The sequence below is a fragment of the Protopterus annectens genome, chromosome 6.part0, assembly GCF_019279795.1.
Source record: "Protopterus annectens isolate FY-2018-M chromosome 6.part0, PAN1.0, whole genome shotgun sequence".
In the NCBI taxonomy this organism is placed as follows: Eukaryota; Metazoa; Chordata; order Ceratodontiformes; family Protopteridae; genus Protopterus; species Protopterus annectens.
In genome coordinates, this window is record NC_056737.1 from 825690857 (window position 1) to 825705951 (window position 15095).

General features: G+C 46.4%; 1 protein-coding gene across 1 annotated transcript in view; it reads right to left on the reverse strand.

Annotated features, from left to right (window-relative positions):
• The window catches only part of TDRD9 (tudor domain containing 9), a 2841455-nt gene that overhangs the window by 1840511 nt on the left and 985849 nt on the right, over window positions 1–15095 (reverse strand). The gene's annotated exons all lie outside the window — the stretch shown is intronic.

Sequence of the window (15095 nt, forward strand, 5' to 3'; positions counted from 1 at the left end):
CACACCCCCAACCTCTCTGTAACCACATTTCCTGTAATTCAAGGCATGACAAAGATTTTAACACCTACACTGTTAACAAGTGGCATGCAAATGTGCCCTTGCCTGACTGGCAAGTACTTTCAAACAACCAGGACTGATGTAGGAGCCATCCAAGTCAGAAGATAAAGGAGGATTTTTTTTAACAAAATAAGTTAATGAATAGGATGAATATCATGCAGAAATTCCACCAAGGAGGAAGAAGCCAGAGGACAGCCCAAGAACCAAGATCAGAAGCTAAATGCTGAAGCAGAGATCTAACAAAGAAGACCAAACTTAGTCATAACTGAAGCAATAAGACTTGTTTAACATGTGAAATTATGACAAAGTAGCCACACAGGTACAAAACGCACTCTCTAAAGCCAAGAATACAGCATCCATGGGACCAGATGACATCCCGGGCTGTGTACTACATGAACTACAATATGAACTGGCACCTCACCTAAGTGTCATGTTTAATCATAGCCTCACCTCAGGTTTCGTGCCCACTGAGTGGCGCAGAGCTACAGTTATCCCAATCCACAAGGGGGGATCCACCTTGGATCCCGGAAACTACCGTCCTATCAGTCTGACCAGCCTTATCTGCAAGGCCATGGAGCATATTATCATGGAACTTATAAACAAAGACATTGGGAACCTTCAAACACTGGACCCCACCCAGTTTGGGTTTGTGAAGGGCCGATCTTGTCTCCTGAACCTGATTGACTTCTTTGAATCAGTCTCCAGAGCCATGGACAAGGGTAAGGTGGTCCACACAGCCTATCTAGACCTTGCCAAGGCCTTTGACACCATCCCCCACTCTGGAATCATAGATAAACTTACTAAGTTGGGCATTAATCCCTATGTCACCCAATGGCTTACTGATAGAACCCACACTGTAAAAGTAGCCGACTCCAAATCCAGCTCCAGACAAGTGGAGTACCTCAGGGTTCAGTCCTGGGGCCGCTCTTGTTTGGCATCTACTTCTCTGAAGTACAGGTCAACACTAAGGGACTCTGGCTAACAAAGTTTGCAGATGACTGCAAACTGGGAGCCATTATTGAATCCCCAAATGATGTGGATACTCTACAAAAGGGCCTTACAGAAACAGATGCTTGGTGTCAGAGCCATGGGCTCAAGCTCAATGCCAAGAAATGTATTGTTATCCCCTTTGAGAAAAAACATGTATCCATGAATTACCATATAGGTGGCAGTACACTAAACACAGAAAGTGTGATAAGAGACTTAGGGACACAGGTGGACAGTGGTCTCACCTTCGATAACCACATCGCCACAACAGTCAGGAAATCCTTCTATGTGGCACACCTCATCACGAAGGGCTTTTCATCCAGAAAGGAGGTCATTGTCCCACTGTACTCATCCCTCATTAGACCCATTATAGAATACAACGCCCCATTTGGTATGTACCTCTCAAGACATCTGCAACTGGAAAGACCTCAGAAATACCTCACTAAAAGAATCACAGGCCTAAAGCAGATGCCCTACACTGACCGCCTTAAAAAACTCCAGCTATACTCTGTCGCATATCGTCTACTCAGAGGCGATCTCTGCTTAACATACAAGGCCATGTCAAACCCAGAGCTGTTGGACATGCTACACTTAAAGAAATCCCAATCCCTCAGAGCTACACGCTCCAGGGATCTAAACCTTGTCATCACAATAAACAAAACATGCTGGAGGGATAGGTTCCTGACCCAGAGACTCCCCAGACTCTGGAATAGATTGCCCATACATGTCAAGCAGAGTGCCTCTTTGGACCTCTTCAAGAGGAACCTTGACAATTGGATGGGAGAAAGGAAATTCATCCCAGGGATCATGTCAGTCGCCCTGCTAGACAGGGGTCCAGGAAAGTAAATAATGTGGGAAGAAATAGCCAGGGAATTGTTATGGCTAGGCTTGTATAGGCCCTAGGGCTGATAGCCTAGTACCAACCTATGAACCTATGAACCTATGCCTGTGAAGAAAACATTCTTGAAATACTAAAAGCAGCCACATTTCCAGTGGGCTGGCATTTGACCAAAGTACTTTACAATGGGCAGAGTACTTCATGACTGCAAAAGATAACGTGAGCTGCCAATCTACCGGACCAGAGTTTGGTTGGAGAAGTAAGCCTTTCCCACTGTGCAGTAAATGAGACAAACAGCTGTTCAGTCTTCTTAGGTTCATAGGTGAAGAGGCAAGTCTTATGGAACAATATGCATACCATTGCAAAGCTTAATTTCCTTTAGCCTCAAGGAGGTAAACACAAGGGTGCTACTCTGCGAGACAAACAGCGGACATTTTACTCTAAAGTTGCGGGTACTTTGAAATACAAATGTCACTCCAATGTGTCTTCTTTATCTGTAAAAGAAAGTTTAGTTCAATTAACCAAATATTTTAGAAAATATCTGTTCTGTGAAGGACTAAGGAGTGAAAGGGGGAAAAGAGGAATCTGTAAAATATTTAAGTACAGATGCTGCCAGTCTGTCCTGATAAAAAGACAAGTTGCCTCAAAAATCTTAGTTATCTATGAAATTGTGAAGTCTGATGAACGATGAATAAAGGGGAACTGACTTTTTGAATCTAGAGGAAATGCCTTTGGAAACTGTGGAGAAATGATGGGTCAAAATGATGGGTCAAAATAAGAAGTTATGTACTCACCATAACGTTTCCATCTGAGTAGGTGGCTTCATTTGTCTGCAACCTGTCGGTCTTGGATCCGAGCCGGCAACTATTTATACAGCTATGGATCTGAGCTCCTAGCTCCTCCCCTCACCCATAATCCCCTGACAACCCCAAATGACCTCAGATCAAGTTTGCCCTCCTATATATACCTAAAAAGGTATCCCAACAGGAAAAGGCAGGAATAATACCACCAACTAACTCTTCTGAAGGCCAGGGGGAAGGAGGGGGGGGGGGGACGGTTGCAGACAAATGAAGCCACCTACTCAGATGGAACGTTATGGTGAGTACATAACTTCTTAATCTGGAGTAGGGGACTTCATTTGTCAGCAACCTGTGGGACAGGGTCCCCAGCTACCTGAATCTTGGGCGGCCATCATGGAAGGATGTTCCGGAGCACTGCGGAGCCAAAGGATGCTCTCCCTCTGGAAATGACGTCCAGTTTGTAGTGGTTAATAAAGGTATGAGATGAGGCCCAAGTGGCTGCCGAGCAAATGTCATCTAAGGGGACTCTAGATCTGAATGCAGTAGAAGTAGATATGGAGTGAGTGGAATGTGCATGAACCCTTTGAGGTGCGGGCCTCCCAGAAGCCTCATAAGCTAGAAGGATACATTGGGAAATCCAGTGTGATAAGGTGACCTTCAAAACGGCTTTACCCAAACTGAATTTGGCAAAGGAAATGAACAGCTGATCAGATTGTCTGTGACCAGCAGTCCTATGAATATAGAAACGAAGTTGCCTGTGCACATCTAAGGAATGCAGCTTATATTCTCCTTTATTTTGATAATTAGGGAAGAAAACAGGAAGGTTAATGGACTGATTGATATTGGTTTCTGAGACCACCTTAGGCAGGAAGGATGGAGTGGTCCTGAGGTACACTCTATCCTGATGAAAAACCAAGTAAGGGGGTTTTACGGAAAGAGCTTGAAGTTCCGAAACTCTTTTTCGCAGAAGTGATGGCTACCAGGAATGCTGTTTTCCAAGACAGGTATTTAAGATCAGCCGAGGCAGCTAGTTCAAAGGAAGAAGCAGTCAAGGCCTGAAGAACTAGTGATAGGTCCCAAGGGGGTATGGCTTCTTTGATAGGGGGCCTGAGCAGAAAAGTACCCTTGAGGAAGGTTTTACATAGTTTAGCTGACATCAAAGGACCTGTCTCGTGTCCTACATGGTAATGGGAGATGGCTGCCAATTGTACCTTGACTGTCGAACAGCTAGCCCCTTGCTGAAAAAGCCCGGTAAGGAAGTCCAAAACGGACGTTAGCGGAGCAGTGAAGAGGTCCAGATTATGATGTTCCGCCCAGACGGAGAAACGCTTCCATTTACTGCGGTAAATCTTCCTGGTGGAAGGTTTATGTGCTGCCACCAAGATGGCTTTGACTGGTGAAGAGATACCGGGAGTCCTAATTAAGAGTGGAACTGGAGCAGCCAAGCTGTCAGCTTCAGGTTGTCCAGATTCGGGATCGGTAAGCCTGATGGGTGGGATATCAGATCCGGGCTGGGATCCAGAATCCAGGGAGGATTCACCAAGTGAGACCACAGGTAAGGGAACCAAGTTTGTCAAGGCCAGAATGGGGCAATGAGGATCATTTTGCTCCTCAACCGAGAGGCTTTCTGTAACATCTTTAGTATCAGGGGTAGAGGAGGATAGGTATAAAGTAGACCGGGCAGCCAAGCATGCACTAGAGCGTCTCTCGGGGCTTCCCCTGGTGGGGGAATCAGGGCGAAGAAGCTGTCGCATTTCATATTTGAGGGAGAGGCAAAAAGATCGCAGCAGGGTTGCCCCCATTTTGCAAAAATCCGCTTCACTACTCGGGAGTTGAGATACCACTCGTAAGGGGAAAGAATAGTGCGGCTGAGTTTGTCCGCCAGAATGTTGGACCGTCCCGGAATGTGCATTGTGATCAGAAAGCAGTTGGTGGAGATCGCCCATTCCCACACTCTCATGGCCTCTTGGCAGAGAGGATAAGACCTGGTCCCCCCCTGTTTGTTGATATACCAGACAACTGACATGTTGTCCGTCTATATCGCAATAGTTCCTATGGGAAGAAGGTTGTGAAGTGCTTGCAACACCAACAGCATTGCCCTCATCTCCAGAACACTGATATGCAGGGAGGTCTCTGTGTCGTTCCATGTGCCTTGGACTGTTCTTCCTGAGCAATGCCCCATCTCCCCCACCCGAGGCGAGAAGCGTCCGTGGTCACCATGACGAGAGGAGGTGGAGCGCATTAGAGGCTACCTGTATGGAGGTCTGGGGAATGAAGCCACCATAACAGGGCCCTCCTGCAAGCCTTGCTGATAGAGACAGGGTGATTGAGAGGAAGAAGCTGAAAGGACCATTGTACTTGGAGGGTCCACTGTAGTACCCTCATGTTTAGGCGAGCGCATGGAAGGAGTGTTATTGCCGCTACCATAGAGCCCGGTGCCCTCAGGACCAATTCCGCGGGTGGAGCTTCTGATTGGAGGATGGCCCCCGCACCTGTAAACTCTGATTCTGTAGTCGTTCCAAAGTGAGGTAGGCTCGCAGACTTCTTGTATCTAATCTGGCCCCTATGAAGTCTATCACTTGTGTCAGAGCAAGGGAGGATTTGTCCATATTGATTGTGATGCCTACGTGGGGGGCTAGGTGGAGAAAAAAATCTCTGGCTGAGCAGAGTAGATGCCTTGTTGGGGTGGTCAGGAGCCAGTCGTCCAGGTACGGGAAGACCTGCATTCCTTGAAGTCTCAGGTGGGCCACTATCACTGCTAAAACTTTGGTGAACACCCTGGGGGCTGTGGTGAGGCCAAAGTGAAGGACCCTGAACTGATAGTGGCTGGCTCCCAGCCGGAAGCAGAGAAACCTCCTGGATCGCCTGTCCATTAAAATGTGGTAGTACGCATCCTTGAGGTCTACTGAGCACATCCAGTCATTCTCCCGCAACAGGGGGAGAATGGATTGAAGAGTGACCATTCAGAATTTCTCCTTGGTTACCGACAGGTTCAAGAGGGAAAGGTCTAGAATTGGTCTCAGGGCCCCCATCTTTTTGGGCACCAGAAAAAACCTGGAGTAAAACCCTAATCCGAGCTGGTCTGGGGGGATGGGTTGGATGGCCCTTTTTTTTTTTAGCAGCTGCTGGATTTCTGCGGCTGCAGCCTCCCTCTGGATCGGGTGGTACATCGGGGAGGTTCTTGAGTCTGGAAACATGTAGCATAGGGATTTTGTAACCTCTGGATATAATCCGAAGCATCCAGCGGTCTGATGTGATGGACTCCCATGCCGCCAGATGCCTCGAGAAGCGCCCCCTGACTGCCTCCAGAGTCGAGCAATCAGGCAACCCTTCAGGGCTGTTGCGTGGGCCAATCAGAGAAGGATTCTCTGGACCCAAAATTTCTCGGTGCCCCTCTGCCTCTAGGGCGACGTCCTCCCTGTCCTCCTCTGCCACGGAAGGACTGGTTGTCCGGAGCAGATTGGGAGTGTTGCGATTTCAGGAACCACATCTTCTTCTGTCCATTTTGGTTTTTGGAAAAAACACTCTGGGGAGCAGAGAAGCGGACTCCGACGGCAGACAACGTCTTCCCGTCCTACTTGCTCTGGACAAGTGTCTCGTGAACGGTCTTGCCAAACAAAGCAGAACCATCAAAGGGGGCATTCGCAAAGGACGCCTTGAAGGGCTCCGCGAAGTCACAATGTCGGAGCCAGGCCTGGCGTCTCATAACAAGGCCCACTCCGCTTGCTCTAGCGGCTCCCTCAGTTGCGTGAGACAATAGCCGCATAGAGGTATTTGAAACAGATCTCAGAGTGGCCATACGAGTGGAGTACAATTGCTTGTCCTCCACCGACATGGACTCCGGGGGGGGGAAGCAGCGTATTCTTTAATAAGATCCCGCTGCATCCTGATGACATGTCCCATGTAGTTCAGAGACCTTACTGAGAAGGTCGCTGAACTGAATACCCGCTTCCCAAGGTGATCCATCAAGCAAGACTCCTTGCTTGGAGGATGGACCGAGGGGCTCTCCTGAGCTAGTTCCCTCTTAGTGGCTGCCGCCATCAACCTGGCATCTGCAGCAGGACCCTTGCTCCAGTGGGGCCGGTCTGCAGGGGGGGGGGGCTCAAAATCCTATCCGGGCGCCTGGGGATTGGCTCCACAGTGTGAGGCTCCTTCCACGCCCTGGTGGTCACAAGGTCCACCAGGAGGTCGGCCGGAGGGGACACCCGAGAGGTAGACGGGCCTGTTTCGAATGCCTCCAGGAACACTGACTCGTCGGAGGAAACCTTGGGGGCAGACCACCCCCCCCCCGAGCATTTCCATGATGTCTCCAAAGGAGACATCCTCAGGGGGTGACCTTGGGGAGCCTTCCCCTCCATCCAAGTCCGTGTCTTCTGTTAAGGACTCGGGGGAGTCCACGTGCCTCCTCTTACACTTATGCTTGCGAGGCACTTCCTCGGGGGGGGGGCTGTCCGAGGAGGTCTCACCAGCAATGTCCTGTTCCAAAGGAACAACCTGGGACATCGAAGCAGGCTGTCCCTGTGGCCGGGTGATGGAAGTCTGACCCAGCAGAGAGGGAGTGCAGGGCGGAGCCGCGACAAGGGCCGGAGGTCTGGATGCTCTCGACAGAGCCCTCTCCCCTACATCGAAGGCCGAGGGGGAGTCGCTCTCCCTGGGCTCAGAGAGCAGACTCCCACTCGGATCCGATGAAGGGATCGGAACTGGCGCCGAGACCGTCGGATCCAAGGGACCAGTGTGCCCCGACCTGGACGGAGCCGAAGGTACACTGAATCCTTCGGATCCGAAGCTCAGGCCACAGCTCAGAAGAGGTCGGATCAAACGATGGAACCGACAGACTCGAGGGCAGGGTCGGATCCGAAGTACCCAGTACTGTCGGCACCAACCCACCCCTGCTCCAACGCTGCCCGGCTCCAAGCGCTCCGAACCCAGAAAGCGGGTCGGAGAAGGAGCTATCGGAGCAAAAAAAAAAGGTGTCGAGCTCCCCCCCCCGAAGGGGGGGGGCAGGAGCACTCCCATCTGCAGCTAGGCCTGGATGAACCTTCTCATCATCCGGTCCAAGTCTGCATCAGACAGGCTGTAAGTGGATCTCGACGAGGCCACCGAAGCAGGCCTGGAGTGCCACCTCGATGACCTAGACGGAGATCGGGTCTCCTCCTCCGGTCCCGGGGAGAAGCAAGGTGATCGGAGCCGAGGAGGACACCTGGAAGCCGTGGAGGGAGAAGCCCGCTTAGCTGGGGGGCCGAAGCAGAGGCCTCGGCCCGCCGCTTGTGGTGCTTCTCCCTCCATTTCTCCCTCCTGGCCTCCCTGTCCTCCGGCGCTTTAGTGGGAGTTTGAACTCCGGCCAGAGGAAGGGGTGCAGGAGTGGCCACCACCACAGGCTGAGGAGGTGCCACTGGAGTAGCGGAGGCCCAAGTTGACTCGGGGCAGAAGTCCCACCAGGACCAGCTTCGACCTCCGCTCTTTCAGTGCCCTGGGGTTGAACCCTGCACAAATCGTGCATCCTGAGGACAGGTGTTCAACCCCAAGGCACCGAACACACCGAGTGTGGCCATCCGCTGGGGAGAGCTTATGGCCACACTCGGTGCATTTAGAAAAAATAGGCTTTGGGGCCTCTGACATGTCCCAAACTAAGAAACACTACACAAACGCACAAGGCCCCAAACACACACAATCACACACTAACGACCAGCGAGGGGAGGGTAACACTAAAAATTTTTTTAAAAAGAACAGACTAAAGGGAAGCCTAACACACACACACTAATTACTGACAGAAAAAAAGGGCTAAAGAGAGAAAAAGGGAACACGTCTCAATAATCTCTAGGAGCTCAAAATCCAGCTGACACACTCTAGAGCGGCAAACTAGATCTGGGGTCATTTGGGGTTGGCAGGGGATTATGGGTGAGGGGAGGAGCTTGGAGCTGGGATCCATAGCTGTATAAATAGTTGCTAGCTCGGATCCGATATCAGATCCAAGACCCACAGGTTGCTGACAAATGAAGTCCCTACTCCAGATCATTTGTTCCTTATGGAGAGAGGCAGTCTGTAAAAATGGTCAAAACCTTGCTTGCTGACCCTTGCTGTCCTTCCCCAGGGACAGAAACTTGTGTAAAACTAGCTAGGCCTGTAACGGCTCGAGTTGTTAGATTAGTAATCTCCTTTGAGATTACTACTAAGAAGAGCGCCTGCATCCCTTAACAACATTGTTAAACTGAAGTGGGGTGTTACCTATATGGTATAAAATATTCTGTTTAGCAAAATGACCTACACTACATGCGTCTCACACTTAAAGATCAGTCTCCTTGCACAAACTGTTAATATGGTCTAACTCATATTGGAGAAACTAAGTCAGTGGAATATCAAATCACAGGGATAACTGAATACTACTACTCATATTTCCATTTCAAGCAAAAACTGAATAAATGGCGTACATCAAACACAGCAAAGAAACATGGGCTGGGCTAAAGTGATAATTCCTGGGAAAGATCGGATACAGTTCCTTACATATGGGCCTATAGCTCAATGTCCTCCAAGCAAAGTTAACAGTCACTGCAAAAGTATTTTCTCAATTACAAACTTCAGTGCTGGAAAATGGATATGAATAGGGAATGGACAAGCCTGTCAGCCATGAAGTCCAACTCCCACAAATGGGAAGGTATTCTTCAGCAGTGGACAGAAATGCAGCATACTGAAAGACCTACTTATCCAGCCATTGCTGGGCCCACAATCTTTTACCTCCTCAAGGTCATGATGGGCAAAAATATTTAATACATGCACCATGACCCTGGAATAACAAAGGCACAAATTATACAGGTATCAGAGATAAGCTTGGATGACATATATGCCAACTCAGTGATGTAAGTATTGAATATTCTTTAGTCCAAAGGAAGAACCACTTTCACTAGTCAAAATAAATGGAAGAATTTCTAGCAATCTCACATCACACAATCACATTTAAACCCCCTGACAAAGCGTGCGGAGTGATCACAGGCCTACAGCAAGAACTGTATCCTAATGTTCAATTAGCTCACAATCCTGAGGGACCCTACTGGAAAGTACCAGAAGAATCTCCTACATCACTAGGGGTCTAAGAGCTTGCAACCACACTCTTCTAAGCTATTACAAAATAGCAAAAGTTACTTCTGATTTTTCTTCCCTGAACTCTGGAGAGCAGCACAAAATCAATAGAAATGTATAAAGAAATCTCCATTGCCATCTAATGGGCAACAGATACTCCATGAACCCCCCCCCCCAGCCTGCTGCATTAAACAGAAAGGAACTATATTCCCCAAAATGCAAAAAAAATAAATACATAAAATAAAATTTTATATATATATATATATATATATATATATATATATATATATATATATATTTGTGTGTGTGTGTGTGTGTGTGTGTGTGTATATATATATATATATATATATATATATATATATATATATATATATATATAGTCTGCATACCACAATCTCCAGAAAATCCCATCCAGACACTGCCTCTGAATATACAGTTCATGGAGTAGTTCAGGAAGTCACAACTTATGTTTGCCTTTCCTAGGACTGAGAAGTATTGAGTGAGTGATGCCTTCTTCCAAGGCCCACTGCTAAACACACATCTCTTAAAATAATAGGTGTGATCGTGCCCAACAACCCAGCTCGCCAAAAAAAAAAACAAAAAAAACATGCTAACTGGACATTAGAGAACAAGAAGATTGCCAGGCCAGACTTGGAAGACCCTAGATTCATATTCTCCAACATCTTGACAAGCCTCCATGCACAAAGGTGAATCCAGCTGGTTGCTGGTGGGAACTCTTCACCATCACATATTTCACGGTCATGGGTCTGAAGTCAACTAAATATCTATAAGCACGCATGGCAGCCTAATTACACAGAAACGCAACTATCCTCAGTTATTTAAATTTTATCATGAAGCCTGAGGTAGACAAGCGTGGAAATTGCTGAGGGGTCAAAACATGGATCCTACAAGTCTGTCTTCAAGCAGGGTGTTAAATTTATGACCTCCTGTGTCATTACAGTGAAAATACAACCTGAGTAATGTGAGGAGGTTGCCGCTTAATAGAGGTGAACACTTTCAAAACAACCATTTCCAGCTACAACACTGTAGTTAACAAATGCACAAGACAAGACATTTTGCTCTTGAGCTAGCTTTGAAAAATAATGACATAATTTCTGTGCAGCTGCTTGACATTTAAATGTAAGCTGCCTGACACATATTTAGGTATGAAAGCTCTTATTCGCAATAAACCTCTACATTAATGGCTGATAAAGACAAATATACAGCATGGATCACAGTGATGATGACTGAATATTATGCCTGACAGTACAGGTTACTGCTTTCCAGTGACTGACAAGGGATCTGCTTCAGCCGTTTGAAAGGTTTATAGCAAGAGAGGATTTCCAGTGGATCTATATTTTGTGAAAATGATACATGTTCCACACATGCATGCACTTCAACAAAAGTTAGTAAATTCGAGCATCCAGTCCAAACAAAAGCAGCTGTGCTAATTTATGTAATCTGCTACACTCTAGAAATTATTTTTCAGATAGATAGTTTTTAAAGTAAACCTTTTTGTTACTTCTGCTGTCTGGCCATGGCTGTCTTATCTCAACTATTCTCAAACCATAAAGTCTAACGTGAGACAGGGGCTGTACTGCAGAATGTCCAGCCGTATGCCGAAAAAAAAGGCCAACATTTTGGATAGTATCCAAGAGGAACTCTGCCACTTTTATGGCCACTCAACCAAATTTAAGTACAAGGTCACTACCTGTATGCATGTTGACGAGGAATCTCTTCAGAGGGCTACGAATAGCCAATACTCCAAGGCAGGGATGGACATGTAAAACTTTCACCTAAAGGGCTTCTGTCAGTACAGTAAAAATTTTGGTAAACAGTCCAATCAGCAAGTTGTACTAGACGTGAGGAACAACCAGAAGTTAAAGGGGACCTCTTCTATGGAATGCCAGATAATTATGTGCCAGAAAGTATTCTTTGTGTCCAGTGGCAATATCCAGATACTTAGAGTACACAGGAACCTGAACACCCAAGACAGACAGCAGATGCAACCTAAAGTACTGACGTGCTAGCTGAGGTCACAGAGGACCAGGATGGGAAAGAATCTATTCTTTTCCTTTGGAAACAGGAAAAAAAATACTCATTCCTGTGCTGAGGCAGGAGTAGCTTCTGTCTTCCTTCAGCAGGGGAGGTGAGGCCTCACCCAAAAACATATGAAGACATGGTTTGTATCCAAAGCGCAGCCTTTCTGGTGATAATTTAAGAGATCTAGGACTTCATATCATTTCATTCACATGCTGAACCTTGTTATAGTTGGTGGCAGCTCTCCAAACTGAAGTAAACCCTGAGAAATGCCTCCTCACTCAAGTAAACCCTGAGAAATGCCTCCCCACTCAAGAGCAAGGAGCCACATTCAGAAGTTACTACTTACAATGAAGGACATACCCCTTTATGTGACTTGTTACGCATAGGAGAAGGAAGACTAATTGATAGCAATCAATCTATTTCTGTGACTTCTTGGTGGGCCAACAAAATTGGAAGAGGAAGACCATGCCTACCAACAGACAGCTGTTTAAACATATACAAGAAAACTACTTGTGTTGAGCAGCAACACAAATTTACAAAGATGTGCTTTGTAGGTTCCTAGGTGGTTATTAGGCTATCTGCCCAAGAGCCATTTTAAGCCTAGTCAAGCTTATCCCAAATTTACCAAAATATTGCTGATATCTCAATAACCCAAGGAATTTTACGGTTACAATACAAGCCTATACACATCAAGCATTTACAGGCTACACTTGTCCATTAGAAACATAGGTGACAAACCAGCAATAAATTTGCAAATCCTTATCCATTGGTCCAAGTACCATTTTAATAGAGTTAGGAATGAGCTTTGCTTCATATGGATGGGAAGCTTGCTCCAGAGAAGGGTAATCTGAAACATCTGTCCCCCCCCCAATATGTCCTGCTTATGTCAAAGACAAGGTTTGGGTCCTTAGATTGCATAGATCCGATGCCTTTTGTTTTATGGATGTGTAACAAATCCATCTGTGTGGGATCAGAGGATACCTTGTAGGTTAGGCACAGATCACGTAGACTGGAGGGGAATGAATAAAGGGACAGGACTGAGATGTTCTGAATAGGACTTGCTATTTACTCCCTTGCATTCTTTTTCTGAGGAACCTCTGTGTGGTCTCAAACTATTTCCAGTGTCTAGAAATGTACATGCCAAAGTCAGTTAACAGCAGAGTGCAGTGGAAAAATGACATCCTTGGACCTGTACACCATACCTTTACCTATAGGTTGTGCAATGAAGAATGATCTTTTCACCACAGTAGACACATGGTGGTCAAAGATCAGGTTGCTGTCACCATGTGTTCATCAGATCCCTGATAACTGTGCATTATCAATGTGGTAATTTCTTAGGATGGCAGTCTTTCCAAAAGGTACTATTATGCATTTTATCACAGTGAGTTTTAGTCTATGGCTCTGGTACCAGTTGACTGTCTGTGTCAGACCCTCTTGAAGAGTATCTGTGTCTTTAGGTGGATTCAATGACCATGTCTAGTCTGCAGTTGTCTTCAAACATGGTCAGCTAGAGTTCCTTGAAATCTGTCTTCACTTCAGAGAAGTAGATGCTAAAAAGGAGAGGCCACAACACTGATCCCTGTGAGACTCCATTAGTGTGACTGGCCTCTTTCAAGAGGTGGATTCCCTTATCCTAACTTCATGTATGCAATTAGTGAGTCAGCTGGCTACTTAAATGGGTGGCATATAACATCATGCCTAATTCTGTAAGCTTATCCACTACAACAGAGTGAGGTATCGTTCTGAACTTCTTGACCAGGTCAAGAGAGGTAGTGTGCACTGTTATGCTCTCATGCGCAGTTTAGTAACCTTCGTGAAAAAGTCCGCCAATATAAGTAGGCATAACCTGCCATTGGCAAAACCAAACTGAGCAGGCCCAGTGTCTGTAGGTTTCTTATGTCACCGCTTACCAGATCAGTGATTAGTCTTATATGCAAGGCAATGGAAACAGTTATCAGACTTATGGACCTACAGTTTCTCCAAGGTCCATGAGGATAACAGCTGCAGTCTTCCATTCATATGGCAAAAAGCTTATCTGGAAGATATGGTTAAATTCAGATTCTAGCATGTCTGATTGGTCATAATTCATGATGTTATCAGGTCCCATCAAAGAACTGTTTTGGGCCTTATAGAGATGTTTCATGATGTTATCAGGGCCCATCAAAGAACTGTTTTTGGCCTTATATAGTGCAGTGAGGACCTGTTCCCTACTGACACTTGTTTGGGATATGGTGGAGGGAATTTCCTGGGGATGATGAGGGGTGATGGCTTAAACAGGAGATAAACATATCAGCCAGCACATTATATCCTCTGGCGCCACATATGTGGTTCCACTTACCTTTAGCTCAACTTACTGCTGGTGGTTGCCTTTACGGTTGCAGACATAATTTAAGAAAGCCTTATGGTTGTCCTTGACTTGGGAGGTTATTCTGCATCTCAAATTTGGCTTTGGTGAATTTAACTAGTCCCCCAAGTTGCTTGTTCAGATTGAGAAGGGAGTTTTTACATTGCTGGGCAATGTTCTTCCTGTTTTTGGGCATGACTGACTTTTTGTTATACAACCTATTTACAATGAGATATTGGGATTCCACCATGGTGGCTTGTTTTTGGAAACAGTCCTATGTTTATTTCCAATGGGCATGGCATTCCACATAGGCTGCTGTGTTCTCAAAGCTTGGGGGGGTTAGAATTTTGCTAGACTGTCATTTACAAGTAGTTAGCCCTGGAATAGTTTTTGGTCCTGGGCTTAATACTTCAAAGAAGACAGCTTTGAGGTCCAATGTGGACTATATATTAGCCAGAGTGCATCTTTTCCCCTATGTTTGTGAGGACGAGGTCACAAACATTTGCACACATGCTGGCCATGCAAACTAGTTGTTGAAGTCCATGAATCTCTGGGCTTGTATGTTTGAGGTTGTGTAGGACTCCTAGTTAATACTGAGGTAGTTAAAGGCATCCATGAATACTCTGTTGGTATGAATAGGAGTGTCCCTAGTAGGTTCAAATATGTGATATGGGCTTCTAGGGTCATGAAGTGGGACCTATAGCTTCCAAGGATATGGTATGGAACTTCACTTGTGGTAAACTGGATATGGAGAAGCTCAAGTTTGTCATACTGTGACCAGCCTTGAGGTGTGTTCATTCTTGATGTAAACTGAGATGACTCCACATTTAGACTCTACTTGCGTCATACAGCAGGACTCCCTCTTAACTGGCCTCCTCTTTAATCAGCCATCAAACTTCTGCCATAGCCCTAGCATAAGAGAGGAATAACACTTCCGCCTCATCTCAGCTAA